This window comes from Capra hircus, chromosome 29, assembly GCF_001704415.2.
Source record: "Capra hircus breed San Clemente chromosome 29, ASM170441v1, whole genome shotgun sequence".
In the NCBI taxonomy this organism is placed as follows: domain Eukaryota; kingdom Metazoa; phylum Chordata; class Mammalia; order Artiodactyla; family Bovidae; genus Capra; species Capra hircus.
Window position 1 is genome coordinate 32,319,034 of NC_030836.1, and position 18,190 is coordinate 32,337,223.

At 54.4% G+C, this 18,190-nt stretch overlaps 1 long non-coding RNA gene across 3 annotated transcripts; it reads right to left on the reverse strand.

Moving 5' to 3' along the window:
* On the reverse strand, nt 2,529-17,935 carry LOC106503733. 3 transcript variants are annotated; one of them, XR_001297445.2, is made up of 10 exons: nt 17,584-17,935; nt 15,529-15,865; nt 12,499-14,514; nt 11,829-12,002; nt 9,402-11,673; nt 7,057-7,179; nt 6,245-6,565; nt 5,837-6,025; nt 3,911-3,991; nt 2,529-3,672 (listed from the first exon to the last, which is right to left on the reverse strand). It is a non-coding gene; the product is annotated as an uncharacterized LOC106503733 (long non-coding RNA). The 3 variants fall into 3 exon arrangements; XR_001297446.2 differs by lacking the exon at nt 3,911-3,991 and having other exon boundaries at nt 2,529-3,382; XR_001917520.1 differs by having other exon boundaries at nt 2,529-3,991.

Genomic DNA, 18,190 nt, shown 5'->3' on the forward strand with positions numbered 1-18,190 from the left:
GGCCTGAGAACTGTTTTCCTCTCTCCTCTCAGGGCTCACTGCTGGTGGGCTGCACTGGCTGATGGCTTGCTGGTGGGCAACGCTCTCTGTTTATTGAAATGACAGGCAACATTTTTTTTGTCAGCAAGTAGCAGACATTTCCTCTAACAATGCAAGCAGATAGTAGGTGGTCCCTGGAGAAAGAAATCCAGGCATTGTTGTTGTTATTGTTCAGTTACTGTCGTGTCCAACTCTGCAAGTCCGTGAACGGCAGCACGCGGGGCTCCCCCGTCCTTCACCATCTTCCAGAGTTTGCTCAAACTCATGTTCATTGAGACGGTGATGCCATCCGGCCATCTGATCCTCTGTCGCCCCCTTCTCCTCTAGACATAAAAGCAGCCATGTTTGGCTTGAGCCTTTCTGTGATCTAATCTTGGCCACAGCGCGTGCCCTTGAACAGGTCTCAGTAATCAATGCTCTTAAGGGAAGAGACAGAATGCAGAAACAAAGGAGGAGTCAAGAAACAACAGCGCAGGGGACTTCCCCAGTGGTCCAGTGGCTAAAACTTCACCCTCCAATACATGAGGAGTGGGTTCAATCCCTGGTTAGAGAACTAGGTCCCACATGCCTCGCAACCAAACACCAAACCATAAAATACAAACAATATTGTAACAAATTCAAGAAAAACTTTAAAAATGGTCCACATAAAAAACAAAATCTTAAAAAAATTCTACAAAAAGCAAAACAAACAAAAACTCAACAGTTTAGCGACAAAACAGAGTCCCAGTCCCTCTTCAAGGGAAATACGTAACCATCTCACACAGCCTCTGAGTTTTGCAGGAACTCAGGCACCCACCAGGGAGAAGGACAGAGTGATGATGCCGACTCTCGGGGCTGCCATCAACTCAAGCTTGGACTCTGCTGACTTTTGCCCCAATTCTATGCTGAGTTCACCTCTGCTCAAGCCCCTTCATGAAGATGCATGTAACCTTCAGTGCAAAACTTCCCCAATTTTGCTCTTTGGGGAGGAGCTGCTTGGGGAAGGATCCCTCATGTTCTCCTTACTTCCTGAAAGTAATACATTCTTCCTCCTCCCACTATCTGGCTTGATTGTATCTTTTGGTTCCACACCCTCCTAGAGGCAAACACAGTTTTGGGGGCTAAAAATCAGACATGGTGCTTGTGTTGGATTAGAAAGCAAAGTTGTACACCTTGATTTATTTGCACATTCCTCTCCACCACAGTGGTTCACTTGAAGAAGGTCATATGAATATCCAACTTTGGGCTTAAAGGGGCTTCCTAGAGAGAAACTTTGTAACAAGCTATTTGGCAGGTCTTTCATGTCTCACCCAAAGGAGCCTGAGTGTCAGAAGCCAGAGTGTGTCAGCGTGGGGTGTGTGTTTAAGCAAAGGAATCACATGTGCCGTGGGTGAGAGAGGAAGCCTCTCCCCTCTGCCTGGGGTCAGCATCACCCAGGGCCTCTTTGTTCACTGGCGCACAGGGAGCCTTGACACCACCACCACCAAGGACAAACTGTGACATGCCCACATGAAACCTGACATGGGATTGGCTTCTTCCAGGATGAGGGCCTTAAGGATGATGGATGCCAGCTCCCGGTCAGGGCTCAGGGTGTCAGCCACAGTGCCTTTTCTGGGTGAGTGGAGAAGCAGGGCTTGGGTGAGAAGAGGGATGGCGGGGGCCAGGGGGGCTGATAAACAACACTCCCCATCGCCTCCCAGAAGGACACCTGCCAAGAAATAAAACAGATCAGCTCTCTTTCTCTCCCCTTAGCCTCAAGAATATTTCCACTGTCCTGGGGAAAGCAAGAAACTTTTCCCAATCTATGTTTCGAGACTGGAGACGTGTAATCTGAGTTAGGGCCATGCCAGGGTGAGAAGACCAGGGCAGATGGGACCTGTTGCCTGGACGCTCCTTCCCAGATACCTGTCCTGCTGCTGTGTTTACAGACTGGAGGTATTTTTATCCCAACCCTCCCAGTGAGAGCTAGTTTTCTCTTCACTCGAGTTGTATTCCCAGTGTTCACTTCCTGGAGGCACTGGAGAGAGACCAGGGCCTCGCCATTGCTGCCGGGCACCTCTGTGCCTCATACTCCCTCCCGGGCACACCCCTACCTACTTAGAGGTTTGGGAAAGGGGACTCAGCTCCCCCTGCCCTGTCATTTTCTTTATCTTGGAGTCTTTGTCCACAGGTGGGAGAAGGAAATGGCAACCCACTCCAGTATTCTTGCCTAGAGAATCCTATGGACAGAACAGCCTGGTGGGCTGCTGTCCATAGGGTCGCACAGAGTTGGACATGACTGAAGTGACTTAACAGCAGCAGCAGCTGTCCACAGGTGACAAATTCCAGGGGTCCATCTGTCTCCTGCCTCAGTTGGGTGCAAGGTTGTGGATTGTTGTTGTTGTTTAGTTCCTATGTGGTGTCTGACTCTTTGTGGCCCCATAGACTGCAGCCCACCACACTCCTCTGTCCATGGGATTCTCCAGGCAAGAATATTGGAGTGTGTTGCTATTTCCTCCTCCAGGGGATCTTCCAGGCCCAGGGATCAAACCTGCATCTCCTGCACTGCAGGTGGATTCTTGACCACTGAGCCGCCTGGGAATCCCTTTTAAGGTTTTGAATATTCACACAATTTATTTATTGTGCCACTTACACATCAATATTTTTACTTTTTTTTAAATTTAGCTGTTCATATCTGGGAAAGTTTGGTTAAATATCACGCGGTGATTATGGATTTCTCATCATTTTGTTTCTGTGTTTCTGTCTCCTGCCTCGGCTGCCTTGGCAGCCTCTTCCCCTCAAGTCCCTGTAGCCCGAGCTGCTCTCCCAGGTAGGCCTGCTGAACGTTCTCCACCAAACACACACAGTGCTCTCTGTGAGTGAAATCACAGCAAACCACCTCCATGCCACGGCCTCCAGCTGGAGGGCCACGGGTCAGTGCTGGCCTTGTGTTGCGTCTTCTGAAGGCCTGCGGCATGCTGCTTGCTTGATGGCCACGTTAAGAGTGTTGAGGCACATCGATGTCACAATCATAACATATGCTACAGAATCACCTATAAAGATTTTTCAGAATAAAATAATACCCGTGTGTTTGGAATGATTGAAGAACTCTTCCTGGAGATGTGAAAAGACCTGCATAACCTTTGATGATCACCTTCCATCATTTAAGTATCCGTCCAGTCCAGCAAACGTCACTCTCATACTGTGTTTGTCCCCAGAACTGAGCGAAGGACCGGAGATAATTCAGGCACAGTTTTTTTCTTCCAGGAGTCTGTAGTCCCATAGGAGAGACAGAAGGAAAAATAATTGTGCCTTAGGCGTCTAGCAACTCACAGAATGAGCCAGTGTGGATCTCCACTGCTCCGCTGCATCACACAGGGAGATTCTGAATAAAATATAACATGAAAATTAACATGTACATTGAGCTTGAAATAAAGAAATCCTCAAGCGACAGAAAAAGGAAGGAGTTTAAAGCCAAAATAGGAAGTCTGCAAACTGGAGCCAAAGCACAGTGAACAGGAGGAGGGTTTGCGAAGCCAGGGGAGTAGCTCATGACCCAAGAGGACGGGGACAGGCCTAGGACCGTCTGAAGCAGGACCCTGGACCTGGAATTCTGGCTCTGACAGGGGGAGATGGCTAGGAAAAATCTCCATCCATCATTGTCTGCTGTAGGCTCTGGAAAAGGAAAAAAAAAAATGTTTCCCGTGAAAAACTCAAATTTCCAGATGTGGGGTGTGAACTTTCACTCTCTCTCAGGGTGTGGGAATCCCCAAGCCCCCAAATTAATGTAAAAATTGTTCTCACACTGGGGCAACCTATGGGCAGTCAGTTGAAGCAAACCCACAACTGTTCCTGGTGTGTCCTGAGAGCACAAAGGCCCCCATGAAGGGAACAACCCCACAAAGATGCAAACCATAATTTCCAAGTCCTGGGAGGAGACGGCCCGCCTCATACAGAAGCAGCATGTGACCAGCAGAGGAATCAGCCTTGAACCCTGAGATAATGAAATAATCCAAAAGGGACAATAAAATAAGTTGCCTTACAAAGTGCACAGAGATAAGAGGGCTAGAAAACACAGAGAAACACAGGGGCGCTGGAAAGACGAGGGAGACAAGAAAGAGCTGCATAGGGAGTTAGTAGGGGCCTCCGAGGTGGCTCAGTGGTGAAGACTCCACCTGCAGTGCAGGAGAACGAAGAAACCTGGGTTCGATCCCTGGGTTGGGAAGATCCCCTGAAGGAGGGAATGGCTACCCACTCCAGTAGTCTTGCCTGGACAGAGGAGCCTGGGGCTACTGTCCATGGGGTTGCAAAGAGTCAGACACGACTGAAGCGACTTAGCACGCATACACTTGCAGAATTAGTAGGAATGAAACCTTTAGGAGGAAAAAAAAAAAAAAAAGAACTCCACGGAATTGACTGGGGACTTCCCTGGTGGTCCAGTGGCTAAGACTCTGCACTCTCAATGCAAGAGGCCTGGGTTCCATCCTTGATCTGGGAACTAGGTCCCACTTGCCACAGCTGAGAGTTCACACGCCATAGCTAAGTATCCCACATGCCGAACCGAAGACCCAGGGCAGCCAAATAAATAAAATATAATTTTAAAAAATTGTCTGAAAGAAAATTAACGAAGTGAGAGATCTTAGGAGATTATGCAGGATCAGACACAGAGAGGTAAAGACATGAAAATTTGAAAAAGATGTTAAGACTTGTAACAGAGGATAAAAACTGCAGAGGAATAAAATAAGAACAAGGAAAATGCAGTAAGTGAGGAGACAATGACTCAGAAAGGCCCAGAATGGATGAAAGACACAGATCCTTAGTTTGAGGAGGCATCCTGCCTGAGTGCCCAGGAGAGAGAAATGTCTCCTTCCGTTTAGTCGCCCAGCCTGACAGGCCATCTCTAGACATAACATGGTGAAGTATCAGAACCCCAAACCAGAAGAAACAGTGGTTAGTTACACTGAAAAGACAGGACATCTACAAGGGAACAACAGCAGTAAGAGAGGCTGGAACAAAAGAAAATAACTGTTCCAAAGAGCTGAGGAAATGAGAGAACAGTCCAGGACTGCATCGCCCGCTAAACGAGGGCTCAGGAATAAGGGTAAAAACAGGTGACAGCTGATCAGCTGTTTCTGTGTTGAAAGAAATACTCGAGCATGATCTAAAAGAAAAGGAGAAAACGATCCGGAAGGAAGCCATGGGGTGAAAGAAGCAAAGAGGAGCAAAAACGCTGGTGAGCAGGTAGGCAATCTGCAGGTAAGCACTGGCTCTAAAAACAGATGATAATAATAGTAACCTACGCATGAGTTTTTAAAAATAAACCTAAAATACTAGGCACTAGTAACATTAAAACCTATGGTTAGAAGAAACTTAGAGCATAGGGAAGACAGCAAATGTTTAAATTTAGACTTTTGGAATTAAGAGCGTGGAGTTGGAACATTCAAGGTGCTCCTTAAAAGAAAAGAAGTGCATGGCTTCCAGATCAGTTGAGCAGGTGAAGGGGTCCCTGCAAAGAACCTCGGGTGCCAGGCAGAGAGCTTCCTAACGCATCTGGAAGGAGATGAGGTTAGGAAGGCTTTCTAACAGGGGAGCGAGTCCTACCTTTACCCTCCCCACCACCCTGAGCAGAATTAACCACTTACTCCTGTGTTCCAAAGCATGTATCTCTGGGCAGGGGATTCTTTAGGAAAGAATACTGGAGTGAGTTGCTATTTCCTCCTCTAGGTAATCTCTCTGACCCAGGGATTGAAACTGAGTCTCCTGTGTCTCTTGCATTGCAGGCAGATTCTTTACCCACTGAGCCATCGGGAAGCTCTCAATAGTGTCTATCATAGCTTACCATTATTTACATAGGTGTGAATGGTATGCAATTGTCTTTCTTCTGGACTGTGAACCCCGAAGGGGAAGAAACATTTCAGTCTGATGCCAGGTGCTTTCTGTGAGTAGTAGGGGGTGCCGGCTCTGTCCTCCTCCTCTTCGGTTCCTCCCTCCAGTGGTGGCTGCCTGGAGCCCCCAGGCCACTCTCCACCTGCTCAGGGAACCCAGTGCCTGGGAGTCAGCCCGTCCAGGCGGGGAGGGGCTTCTGTTGCAGGAGGATGAAGCTGCAGCCGCTAAGGCTAGGGGTGGGGCTTTGCCTGAAAGGCACACTTTCCCTCCCTTCCCTGACGGCTCACCACCCTCTGACTATCCCGGGGAGCACATTCCTCCACACAAATCTTCATCACCCCAGGGTCTGATTCCTACTCACCTGGGACGAGGCTGGGGTCCTCAGTTATCCTGGCTCTGCCCCAGCCAAGGTCAGAAGTTCAAATCTTTCCAGCTCTTTTCTTTTGTCCCCTCCCCACCTTCCTCTTCCCATCCCCCTCCTCTTTCCCTTCCTCTAGGAGCAGATGAGCCACTATCTTCCAGGGCTGTTCTGGGCTGGACTGGGCTGGGCACAAGGACCCCAGAGTCATCCACCGAGTCGTCAGTCCTGGGTTAAATCCTCTCAGTTCCCTGGGTTTGTTTTCCTAGTTCTTTCATGAGAATAACTTGGGTCTTCGGTCTCTCAGAGGTGTTCTGTGATGATCTATATAAAACAAGAGACAGGAATGAATTTTGGAAGAAGGAAAGACAAAGGGCACAGGTACACAGGATGGGTATTCTGTGCAGGGAGGTAGAGAAAGTTTCCAGCCTCCTCTTCTCCTCCCCTTGGCTGGAAGCCCTGGTGCGTGAATGCCGGGGCCTGGCTGAGGAGGGCCGCCGGTCCCTCTGCAGGGCTGGGAGCACTAATAGCAAGCGGGAGGATTAGCCATATGCCACTTAATTCCTGTTAATCAGGATTGAGAAGAGCTTGTGCTTGTAAGTAACAGCTGAGCCGCCATAGCGGCACTCTGGCTCCCCGCCCCCACATTCTCAAAACCCTCCTCCTTCTCCCCCACCCCCGCCCCGCCCCGCCCTTGATTGGTCCTCCTCCGACCCCTCTCGGCTTCCATCCCCTCCCTCCTCATCTGAGATTTCAACACGGTCTTTGTTCCCAAGTTCTCCGACGGGCTTCTTGTCCGCAGGCGCTGCTCCCACCTCTGTGGTTTGGTCCTTTCCTCCTCTTGCTGGTCCTTCCCTTTTTTGAACACCCACAGCTTCAGCTCCACGTTAGTGTAACTTTTCTTCTTGCATCAACAAACTCCCTGACCGTTGGCTGACCTGCGAAGGCAAAGTTCAAAGGCAACCGTTCCTGGCTCCTGTTGGCACAGGCGCATCTCCCTCATCCCTGACCTCACAGAAGATTCCAAACTCTGACTCCCTCTCCTTAGGGCTGGGGACAGCCCTTCCTGTTTCTGCTCCACGTCCAGGTCCAGCTCCCTGTGCTGAGCTCTGAGCCAGCCTGTGTGAGATGGAAACAAATCTCCCACCCAAGGTCAAAGGGTGTGCAGCTCACCTTGGGTGGGGGTCAGCATCACCCTGTGTCTGCTGTCTCAGGGTGTGTGTATGTGTGAGTGCGCGTGTTCACGTGTGTATTCACGTGCACACACACTGGCACGCATCTGCCGTCCCACGAAGAGTGATGCCTGTAAGATAATGTGCACGAACTCTGTGTGAGAAGCGTGGGGCGGTGATGTGTGTGTGTGTGGCGGGGGGGGGGGGGGGGGGAACTCGGGGCTGGCAGGAGGATGGACCTGTGTGCACAGATGTGTGTCTGAGCTGTGTTTTGCAGAAAGCTGTTGAGAGGGGGTCTGGAAAATGACATTTATAGAAATGCATATTTAACCACAGAAACAAACTGAGGTGGGTGAAGCGTGGACTTTGGGAAGGCTGGGTTCTGGATGAAAAAACAAGAGAAGGAAGCTTATTAGACGCATCCAAACCCTCACAGGATAGCCCCTTCAAATGTCCGATTCTGGGGCAGCAGCAGATATCCAGGGTTTGGCGTTTGTTTCCAAGAAGCTTATCAGGCCAAGAAAAAAACGCATCTTTGACCTTGCCCCACCCCCACTCTCAAACTCCAAGGACACACACATATCCCTCCTCCAGCACACCGCACCACCCCACACACTGTTCTCCCACTGAGCAAGATCCAGTCGCGTGGTCCTAGATGGCTGACAAAGGAGAGGAGGGGGCTGAGAGCAGCCCTGGTCTGGTTCTCCCCGGCCAACCAGCCGTGGCGGCCTTGGGACAGCCGCCCCGCCGCCGCCCCGACAGCAGGTGTCGGCAGCTAGCGGGCCAGCCGGGCGCCAGGCTCATGGCGCCACCTCGTGGCCGCTCTCACCATCACAGCCCTAACTCCAGAGTGGGGGCTTCCAACCCAGGCGTTTATTCTGGCCCCACTGTTCAGAGGGAGTTCTGGGGACCCACGTGCACGCGGCACAGAACCAGACAGGGTTAACCCTGAAACCCATGGGTCCGCAATCTGGATGGGTTAAGGAAGAGGCTCTGGGCCAGCTGGGAGAATTCCAGGTATTTCAGGCTGGACTGCGCTGGGCTGGTCCTTCACCCAGGCCTCGAGATAACTTTTGTCCCCTTTTTAAGAGCATTTCCATACCCATCTAAAAATGCAGGACTAAGAGCAGGGCAGCCTGCATTGACAGCCTGGGGTCTACCAGCCAGGAGCGGGGAGCCCCCCTCTGGCAGGGGAGAGGGAAGTGGGCCATGGGGAGGGGCCCAAAGCCTGGGAGGGGGCACCTCCCAGCCTAGGGCCTGCAGAAGGAGTGCTGAAGTTGAACTCAAATTGCTTTTGTACTAATTCGGTGACACCAAAAGAATTCCTTAGCCCCTCTGGGCCTCGCCTTAAATTTCTGAACCACCTGTTACAAGGCCCCCCTCGATTTGTGTTCAAGCCACGCCCACCACCATCAGGTCCTCTCCCGTACTGGCAGTCACACAGGTCTATTCTTGTCCCCCAGACATCACTGGCTCTTAAACGTTGCTGGTGTCATTAGGTTGGCTTGCAGTGTGCCCCCCTCATCTGTACCTCTAAATTCCATCCACCCCCACCACGAACCCAAATTCCACTCCTTCCCTGGAGCTTTTCCTGGTCTTCCCACCTGCACATCCCTCCTTTCGTCCTCTCCTGGACCCGCCCTGGGCCTCACTGACCTTTCCCTTGGGTGATGCCTCACACATGCCTCCTTTCAGCTTACGTCCCCCGCCAGGTGACCAGCTCCAGTGGTGGCCATGATGCTGACTTGTCTTCATGAAGCCTGCCTGGCCCTACTCTGGCCACACTATGTGCTGAGCAGACCCTTAGTGAATGAAACAGGATGTCCCTCTTTTGTCTATGTCAGCTTAGATGTCATTTCTCCCAGTAAGTTTCCATGAACCCACCCCCACCCCCGTCCCATCCCATGTCTGCTGCTTCTTGGAACCTGCCTTCCGCCCCCACTTCCCTACTTAGTGTTTGCCCGCAGCTGCCTCCTGGCCTGTCTCACCAATGTGGTTATGAGCTCCTTGAGCAAAGACTGGTCTTCAGGTCACCGTTGCCTGGACTGTTCATGGCACATGGCAGGAGCCTGGTGACAACTGGTGATGGAACAGATGGATCCAGCTGGGGATGGGTGGTGGTTGTTGCTAAGTCGCTAAGTCGTGTCCGGCTCTTCTGTGACCCCATGGGCTGCAGCGTGGATGGGTAACTCTCTGTAAACAAGGAGGGCGGGGAAGGGGAAGGGTGGTCTTGAAGACCCCTTTACAAGCCAATATGAACTTCTTGGAAGGAGAGTTGCCCCGGCTACTTGAGAAACCACGCAGCCAACTTGGTGGCGTTCGGAGGTGGCCGTCCCTTGAATGGACGTTGTTGGCTTCCGTGGGCATCTGGCCTCCTACTCCACGGGGAATTTCGTGTTCCCTGGGCTCAGCCTGGCCCAGAACTTGGCAAGATCTCTGGGGCGTTCGTTTTGTCACCAGCCCCGGTGGGAGGGTGGACGGGTGGGTGGGAACCGTTTTGGGAAAGAGTGTTGGGGAGTGTTTGTGTGTGTGATGAGTCAGGGCCAGGGAGCTAGTGAGGAGCCCTAATCTCTGCCCCCTCTCTGTGGGGGGAGTTCTCACCCCTTGGAGGGGGTGGAGGGCCACCAACTGTCTTTGGAAAGTTTTCTTAGTCATAGCTTCTACCAAGTCAGCTGGCACTTATGTAACGGGGCCTCTGTTCTACAGACAACGGGGTCCGATGGGCCGGAATGGATGCTGCCCACCTTCCCCCCAGTGGCTCCAGTCCCTCCTACCTGCTGGCCAGGCAGTGGCGCCCTGAGGAAATAGCACTGGGACATCTGTTCCCACTGGAAAGGGCTCTAGGTCTCTTCACAGGCCCCATGGGGAGGCCTTCCTTTCCTTCCTGTTAGTCCTGCATCAGGCGGGGCTGGGGGGAGGAAGGGCCTCCCGCCCGTGCCCTCTGACCCTGTGTCTGCCCAGGCCCCAGGTGAGGTCGCAGCCGGCTCCCAGGTCCCTGGCTGCTGTCTTATCGCCTCAGTCTCCAGGCTGAGGGATACAGATTTGAGTTTCCTGTCTCTGACACCAGAGTCTATTTGGTTATCACAACACAGTGATAAGGGGCCCAGATAAGGCCTGAAGCGATTGTGTAAACAGAGTGGGGAGGGTTGGGTGCTGGTGGCTTGGCCCGGGGCGGGACGCGTGCCCTGGGAGAAAGCAGTGCTCGGGGACCCTGGGGGTGCTGGGGGAGTCAAGTGCCTTGCCCTGGCTTCTGTGGGGGCAGCTGGGGACCCCGGGAGGGCCCAGGGTTGCTGTCCTTTGCTCCTTACTGAAGGAAAGTGGTCTTTCTTGTGCCTCAGGTGCGGGGGTTGGATGCTCTGGAAAAGGTGGGCAAGTGAGGAGGGGTGTTTTTTGGAGGCGACTCCCCAGGAGAGGAAGGGACAGGGGACAGGGGATGGGTAGCTGAGGATGACTGTTCCAACTGTGAGAGTGGCTACTCTTGCCCTGTGGCCTGTGCGGGGGCCGGATTTGCTGTGGACAAGAGACTTGGGGGTGGGGAGAGCTGGGGAGGAAAGCTGGGGGAGGCAGGGAGTATGATGGGGGAGAGCTGGTTGGGGGTTTGCAGGAGCCTCCTTGCTATCTTGGGCCCCTTTCTCCATGCGAGGAAATTTCATGGGGGCCAGAGCCCGCTTTGAGCTCAGGCGGCAAAGCCAGAAGGAAGGACCTCGAGGGGCCCTGAGATGAGCAGGACCCGCTGAGAAAGAGCCAGGTGGGGATCAGAAAGGCAGGCTGTGAGAAGGACAAGAGTTCCTATGCTGCTCTGAGCCAGGCCGGCAGACCCAGGTGGAGAGGGACACGCCCCAGAGGAGAAGACACCATCCTCTCTTCTGCCTGGGTGCCTAGTGGTGAGAGACACACGACAGAACTTTCTGGGTCCTGTTGAGCAAAAGCTGGGGAGACCCGGGAGGGGAGGCAGGGATAGGAGAGGTGGAGAAGGAGGAGGAAGGACAGAAGTGCCCACCAAACAGCAGGGCCAGGATCTGTTCCACCATCATGCAGAGTCCCCAGGCCCTCCTGCCTTCTCTGCGGCTCAGGGACATAATCCAACAGGCTAGATAGGGTTTGGGGGAAGCAGGCAGGAGCCGGGACCCTGGCCCTCAGTGCTCATGCGGGCATCCCTGGCTGAAAGCCGTTGTGCGGTCTGTCTCCTCCAGCAAGTCTTCCTTCCTGGGATGCAGCTGTCCCTGCCCTCCTTCTGGACCTCAGAGAATCTCCACTGCCCTGCAAAGAGCGGGGGGCAAGGTGGGTGTGAGCGGGGCAGGGTGCACAGAGCAGAGGTCCCATCTGCACGTTAGAAGCTGAGCCTGGCTGAACCCCTGGCTCTCCCTGTCACCCCGGCCCTGATGTGTGTCCCCTTCTTCAGAGGTGGGGCTCACCTGGGGGTGTGGGCGAGGCCCCTGGGATAACGGTGCTGGAACATCTGGTTCTGAGGCTTCCCACGGAGTCAGTTCTGGTTTTCAGGCACCACCACCACGACCTCACACGTCTGATCCCGTTTGTCCAAGACAGAGACAGCATGTTCCAGCGATGCTGGCCTCCTCCTCCCTGTACTGTGAACAGCCTCTGCTCAGCCCCATTTTCTTGCCCATAAATGTCCTCCCACCTCCTGCACAACAAGCATGCGGCACCCGCACGGCCTCGTGGAATGCCGCCTCCTCCCCAAAGCCTTCCCTGAGGTTCTAACCCACTCACATCTCTTCTTCCTCTGACTTCCGGTGCTTCCAGCCAGTGCCTGGAAATTTTAACTTTGAAATCATAGACTGGTAGGATTTGTGAGCTGGAAGAACCCTGACAAATGACCCCTGTCTGTTGTTCTTCATCAGGATGGTAGAGAAGTAACAAGACATTGACAAGCAACCTCTGGCTCTCCCCACGGGCATCACGAATTAACTACAGCCTCAGAATCCTTCTCAACACAGCGTTCCAGGCAGAAGTGCTACCGACATCCTTAACCCGGACACTTAGGGGTCATTTCATCTGCAGCGCGGATGAGGAAACTGCTTCAGGCCCCAGGTGCATGGGCTGGAGCTCTGGTCTGGTCCTTACCCAGTGCTCCTTGGACCAACTGGGCCTCTGTTGGTCTCCTGCTTGTCCTCTGCCCTCCGGATGAAGTGACATCTTGAACTGCTCTGGCATCTGGTCAGGACTTCACCTGTTCACCTGCTGATGGGGAGGCCATCTGGGGTTTCTTCTCATGTCCTGTAACTTGTCTTCAGAGCCTGTGCAAAGGGGCAGGGAAATGGGCTAAAGGAGGCTCAGTCTGCGTGCTGATCAAGCCCACCCAGGCTCTGTGTCCGCCCTCTGTCTCTAGCAGGCATGGGCTCCGGTCCCTGAGAAACTGCAGAGGGCAGTGGCCTCCGGGCCCAGAGCTGTCCTCCTCTTCTGTCTGCGGAGGGGCTCTGTCTCCATCCATTCAAGGGGCTATAGCGAGAAGGGGAAGAAATCAGATGCCCACTTCTCGGACACCGGGGTGTCGAGGGGAAGGGGTCTCTATCCTGGGGGAGGAGTCAGGACACTGGTGTGGAAGGGACACAGCTGACGTCCAGGTTGCTGGAGGGACTTTCGCCCCAACTAGGACTCCTGGAGGCTAAATAGTCTTTCCCTGCCCAGTCCTACAAACTAGAAGCTTCAGCACCCCCTGACTCCACCAGGCCCTCCCTCCCAGCCCCGGCCTCCCCACCACCCCAGGCTACCCTTACAGCACCTTGCTGATCTGCAGGTCCGCAGGCCCCTAACTGAGCTCTGTGATCATGATGCAACTTTCCTGGAATTTTCTCTCTAGAACTTAGATTCCCTTATGTCATCCTCTGCTTCAGCTCATCATCACCTCATTGTCTTCAAGAGGAAGGTGAGCTCCTGGCCCCGGGGTTCCCAGCCTCTGTAGAATTTGCCTCTCAAATTGTATGCTCGCTGCTCAGGGGCATCCTGTGCTCTGTACAGTGTTAGCAACACTCTTACCTCAATCAGCTAGAGGCCAGTCTCCCCCTCCCCTGCAGGTTTCACCAACCAAAATGTGTCTGGACGCTGCAAGACGTCCCCTGGGGCACAATCGATTGAGAACCATCTTCGCCAACAGATCAGGATGGTAATAATGACTAATAAGTGTGTGCTTCACCCTTCCCCAGAATTAATTTTCAGAACCTCCCTGTGGGGCGGCCCTATTAACATCCCCATTTTATAGATGCATAGAAGGCACCCGCTTGGAAGGGATTCAGATCTTTCAAGAAAGGCGAAGATTTTCCCTTCTGTGTGGGGTGAGAAGAGAGGAAGATAATCCAAAACATCTCCTCCTGGAGGCCAGGCTGCTGAGCCAAAATTAAGGCAGGATTTGAACCCAGGCCGCCTGCTGGAAGGGCTTCACCAGAAGCGACCCTAGCCTCTGTGCAGGGTGGGGAGAGGGGTTTCCCAAGGCAGAGCAATCAGGAGCCCCCTACCCCTCCTCTCCCTCTCTTGGCCGGCTCGGCCAGGCCCACAAGACTGGGCACAAGCTGACCCAGGACATCTGGACCACTGTTAGGTTGGGGAGGGGGCTCTACGGTGGTGGGTGGGCTGGGCTGCGTGCGTCTCTGGAGAAGCCCAGCTTTTTCTCCCTATTGACAGGACAGAGGAAAGGCAGAGGAAGGCCTTCCTGAGAAGACATCAGTGTTTGGGGTGAGGCTGTCTGGGCAGAGAAGAGAGAAGATGCGAGGACCAGGGCCACTCCCAAGACAGGGGCCCAGGACTGTGCCTGTGGCCACATATTCATGTGAATGTGCCCACTGGTGGGTGTGAGGGGCCGCGGCCTGGGAGGGGGCAGAGGTCAAGGTGAAAATGCAGAGTTATACCCCAACCCCATCAGACTTCCTGCGGTGGAGCGGAAGGGGGTGGGGGTACACGGGGGTGGACAGTCAGGGACCTCTCTGGCCTGTGCACACTTGTTCCTATGCATGCACCAGAGCTGGGTGGCCGCTGTGCACCCACAGACTCCCATGGGCACTGTCTCTGCACCCCAGGGGTGCCCTCTAGGCCCAGTCTTCTCACACGAGCACACACAGCCTTCACTGCCCCCAAATTCCTCCGCTTCTGAAAAAGACAAGGGGAGAAAAAGGCCAGGATACAAGAAGAGATAAAAATAGCTGAAAATAAGCTCTTTGGATCAGAAAGCTCCCTTTTTCAGTGAGTCACCAGTTTTCCAGACTGAGCACACACACACGCACACATGTACACACACATTCCACACAAAACACAAGCACGCAATCCCGCCTTTAAGTCGTGCAGGAATCCTCGCACAGACCCTCAGCCTCATGTTCTGTCCTCAGAGGTAAAATCACCCTGGGCGGGGGGGGTTTCCTGTGGGGTTCGGGGAGCTTGGCAGGCAAAGCCCCACCCCGACCCCTGCCCCTCGTCCTGTGTGCAGCTTCTTTTGACTCCCCTGCATTTGCTAGTCCTCCCTACAAGGAGGCGCCCTGAACGGGTGGTCAGGCAGGAGCCTCCGAAGCTGGAGCGGGCAGACGGCCCCCCACCCAGGTCCCCGGAACTGGCTCACTGGGTGGAGGAGCCGGCTGGGACCGGGCAGGGTCTGCAAGCGGCTCTGGTAACCAATCGCATTAGTGGCTCTGCTGGGGGCCTGTGGCATGGCCTCCACAAGACGAGGCGAGCCGACCTAGTGGACACAGGGCTGGGCGTGTGCGGTCTCCTGCTGACGAGAGGTTTCCCCCGCGCAGCTGCCGTCGTCAGCTGGGCAGGACGGCGCTCCTTCCTGGGTTCCTCCAGGCTCCTCAGGTGCAGACAGCGGCCCGGATGGACAGCAGGCCCCTCTTCCAGACTCACTGCCTCTGTCACTGTTTCTCTCCCCCTGCCCACCCCCACCTGCCTTCCCTTCCTCTCTCTCTCTCCCCTGAAGTCCTTCCCTCCCGCTCTGTCCACTTCCTCCCCCTGTGTGTGAAGCCTGAAGCAGCTTCGTTCCAGGCATTGAAAGGAATCCGGTCCACAGGCATGACCCCTCCTCCCTCTGAGCTTCTGGGGTCCCAGCGCCCCGGGACTTGGCTGGGCATCATGACTCTGGGCCTTTTCAGGTGGCGGCCAGAGAGGATTTACCTGAAAATTCGGAGCAAATCTGAGGAAATAGCTCTGAGCCTTGTGACGTGCACTGTGTCCAGGATGAGCCCGTAGAGGTCAGGGCTGGGCCCCCAACGCTGGTCTCCTGGGGGCAGCTCTGGGATCCTGTGTCCTCCTCCCCAGACCTTGGTGCCCTACCTGGCTCGGACCTCGCTCTGCTTGGGTGGGATCTGCATTTGGGCTGCTGGCTCTGTGGATTTGGTGAGCTTTGTCTCCGGGCCTTTGTTTCTTTGACTGTCAAAGGAAACACCACCACCGCCACCTGCATCATCAGGTCCTTTTATGTCTCTGGTGCTTCAAACAGTGACGCAGGCACCTGGCAAGCACGTAAATGCCAGGTCAGCTGGCTGGGCCTTTCCACGCCTCCTTGCCCTCAAGAAGCATGGCCCAAGGAACCCAACCCCTCCCTTCAGGAGTTTCTGGGGCATCAGAGTCAAGATGCAGGACCTGAGTTTCCTGTCTCCCCTGAGGGGGCTCCCATCTCTCCCTGGGGGGTCTCCCATCTCCCCTTATGGGGGGCTCCCATTCACCTTTGGGGGTCTCCTTCTCCCCTTGAGGAGTCTCCCCTTGAGGGGGGTCTCCCATCTACATTGGGGGTCTCCTGTCTCCCCCTGAGGGGTCTACCATCCCCTCTTGGGGAGATCTGTCTTCCCTTGGGAACCTCTCATCTCCCCTTGGGTGGGTCCCCCATCTCCCCCTGGGGCGGTTTCCCATCTCTTCTTGGGGGGGGGTCTCCCATCTCCCCTGGGGGTCTTCTATCTGCCCTTGGGGAGCCTCCCCTTGGGAGGGTCTCCCATCCCTTCTTGGGGGGTCTCCCATCTCCCCTTACTGGGGTCTCCCATCTGCCCTTGGGGAGCCTCCCCTTGGGAGGGTCTCCCATCCCTTCTTGGGGGGTCTCCCATCTCCCCTTACTGGGGTCTCCCATCCCCCTTTGGGGGGTCTCCTGTCTCCCCTTGAGTCTCCCCTGGGGGGGCCTCCCATCTCCCCTGGAGGTTTCCTGTCTGCCCTTGAGAGGGTCTCCCATCCCTCTTTGGGGGGGGCCTCCCATCTCCCGTGGGGGTTTCCTGTCTGCCCTTGAGGGGGTCTACCATCCCCCTTTGGGGAGGTCTCCTGTCTCGCCTTGGGAGTCTCCCCTGGGGTGTCCCCCATCTCTCCTGGGTTGTACTGCTTTAGGCAGCATGATTCTTGCCCACTTCTGTCCCCTCCTGCCTGTATGTCTCCTTCACAGCTCTGGCCCAGCCTGAGCTGGACACGGCCAGACTGGAGGCTATTTTTAGCCCCAGACAGAAACAGCAGCTGTGCAGCCAGGGTGCAGAGCTTGGCTCTCCATTGGAGGGTCCAGACCCCAGGCAAGCCTGAGGAAGGTGGATACAGGGGGCCTGGGACCCCAGCTCTGTCCTCCCTCCTTGGAACGCAGCTCACGCCTTACCCCCCACCATGAACTGCTCTCTGGCCCCCTCCTCCAGTGTCTTAATCCCCAGGGGGCTTAGCGGCTGAGCTGCAGAGGCTGCAAAGTGGGACAGGGAAGATAGAGAGGCTAGGGGCTGCAGCCAGTGTCCTGAGGCTGGGCAGGGCATGCTGGTCCTCGCACTCGGAAGTCTTCTCTCTACAGCTGAGCACTAAGATGCCTGAGGTCTGGGCTCTGAGATGCTCTGGGCATAGCTGCCCTGCTGCAGGAAGCTCTCCCCTCCTGTCTGCAGGAGCAAGCCCCTCCCCACCCCCCGCCCCGCCAAAGATCTTGGGCAGTAGAGGTATGCCTCACAAAATGTGTCAGGAGGTCTGCATTTGCCTTGATCTCCCCAAGGTGATTGGTACTTCACAGGAGACAAAAAGGGTCCTGAAAAATCAGCACTGAATCATAAAATAATTCTTGCAATTCCTGAGTCACAGCCTCCGTATGACTGTGATTCTTGTCATAGTTGCAGCTCAGGTAGTGGTGGGCAGATCAAGACATTAATCACATTTCATCTACTCAGGCCCCCACCCAGTCTCTGAGGATCCCTTCCAGAGTGAACAAGAGGCCCAGAAACTTACCCTGGAGGAACTTAGATCCTGCAGCTTTGAAGTTCTTTCACATTGAAAAAGAAATACACGCATAAACCCAGGGAACAGGAGCCCAACCCCTCTCTGTCTGTAAATGCTGCAAAGACGCTTAGCAACTGGTTGCGAAGATCTGATTTCTCTGGAGTCCGGATTCCTGATGCTTTTAGCCAACGACTCTTAACCTTTCATGTCCTGCAGCTCTTTGTAAATCGATTAAAGCTCTGAGCTTCTCTCCAGAAAAATGTCCAGAGCACAGACACTCAGATGTCTGCCTACGATCTGAAGGGCTCACAAAGCCCAGGAAGCTGACGCAAGGACCTTGTGCTCACAGGGCCCCGTTTGAAGAGCGGGAGGCAGCTGCGTGGCAGGCGCTGATGGCTCCACCGCAGCGTTTCCCAGCGAGAGGCATGCGGCTGAATTTTAATCACAGTGCAGATTAGGGTCCAGATTGTCTAGCCTTCAGAAACATTTCTAAGTTCTACCAACTTAGAAAATCCACCAGGGTTTTCTATAGTTAGTAGTTAAGAATCTGCCTGCCAATGCAGAGGGCACAGGTTCAATTCCTGGTCTGGGAAGATCCCACATGCTGCGGGGCAAC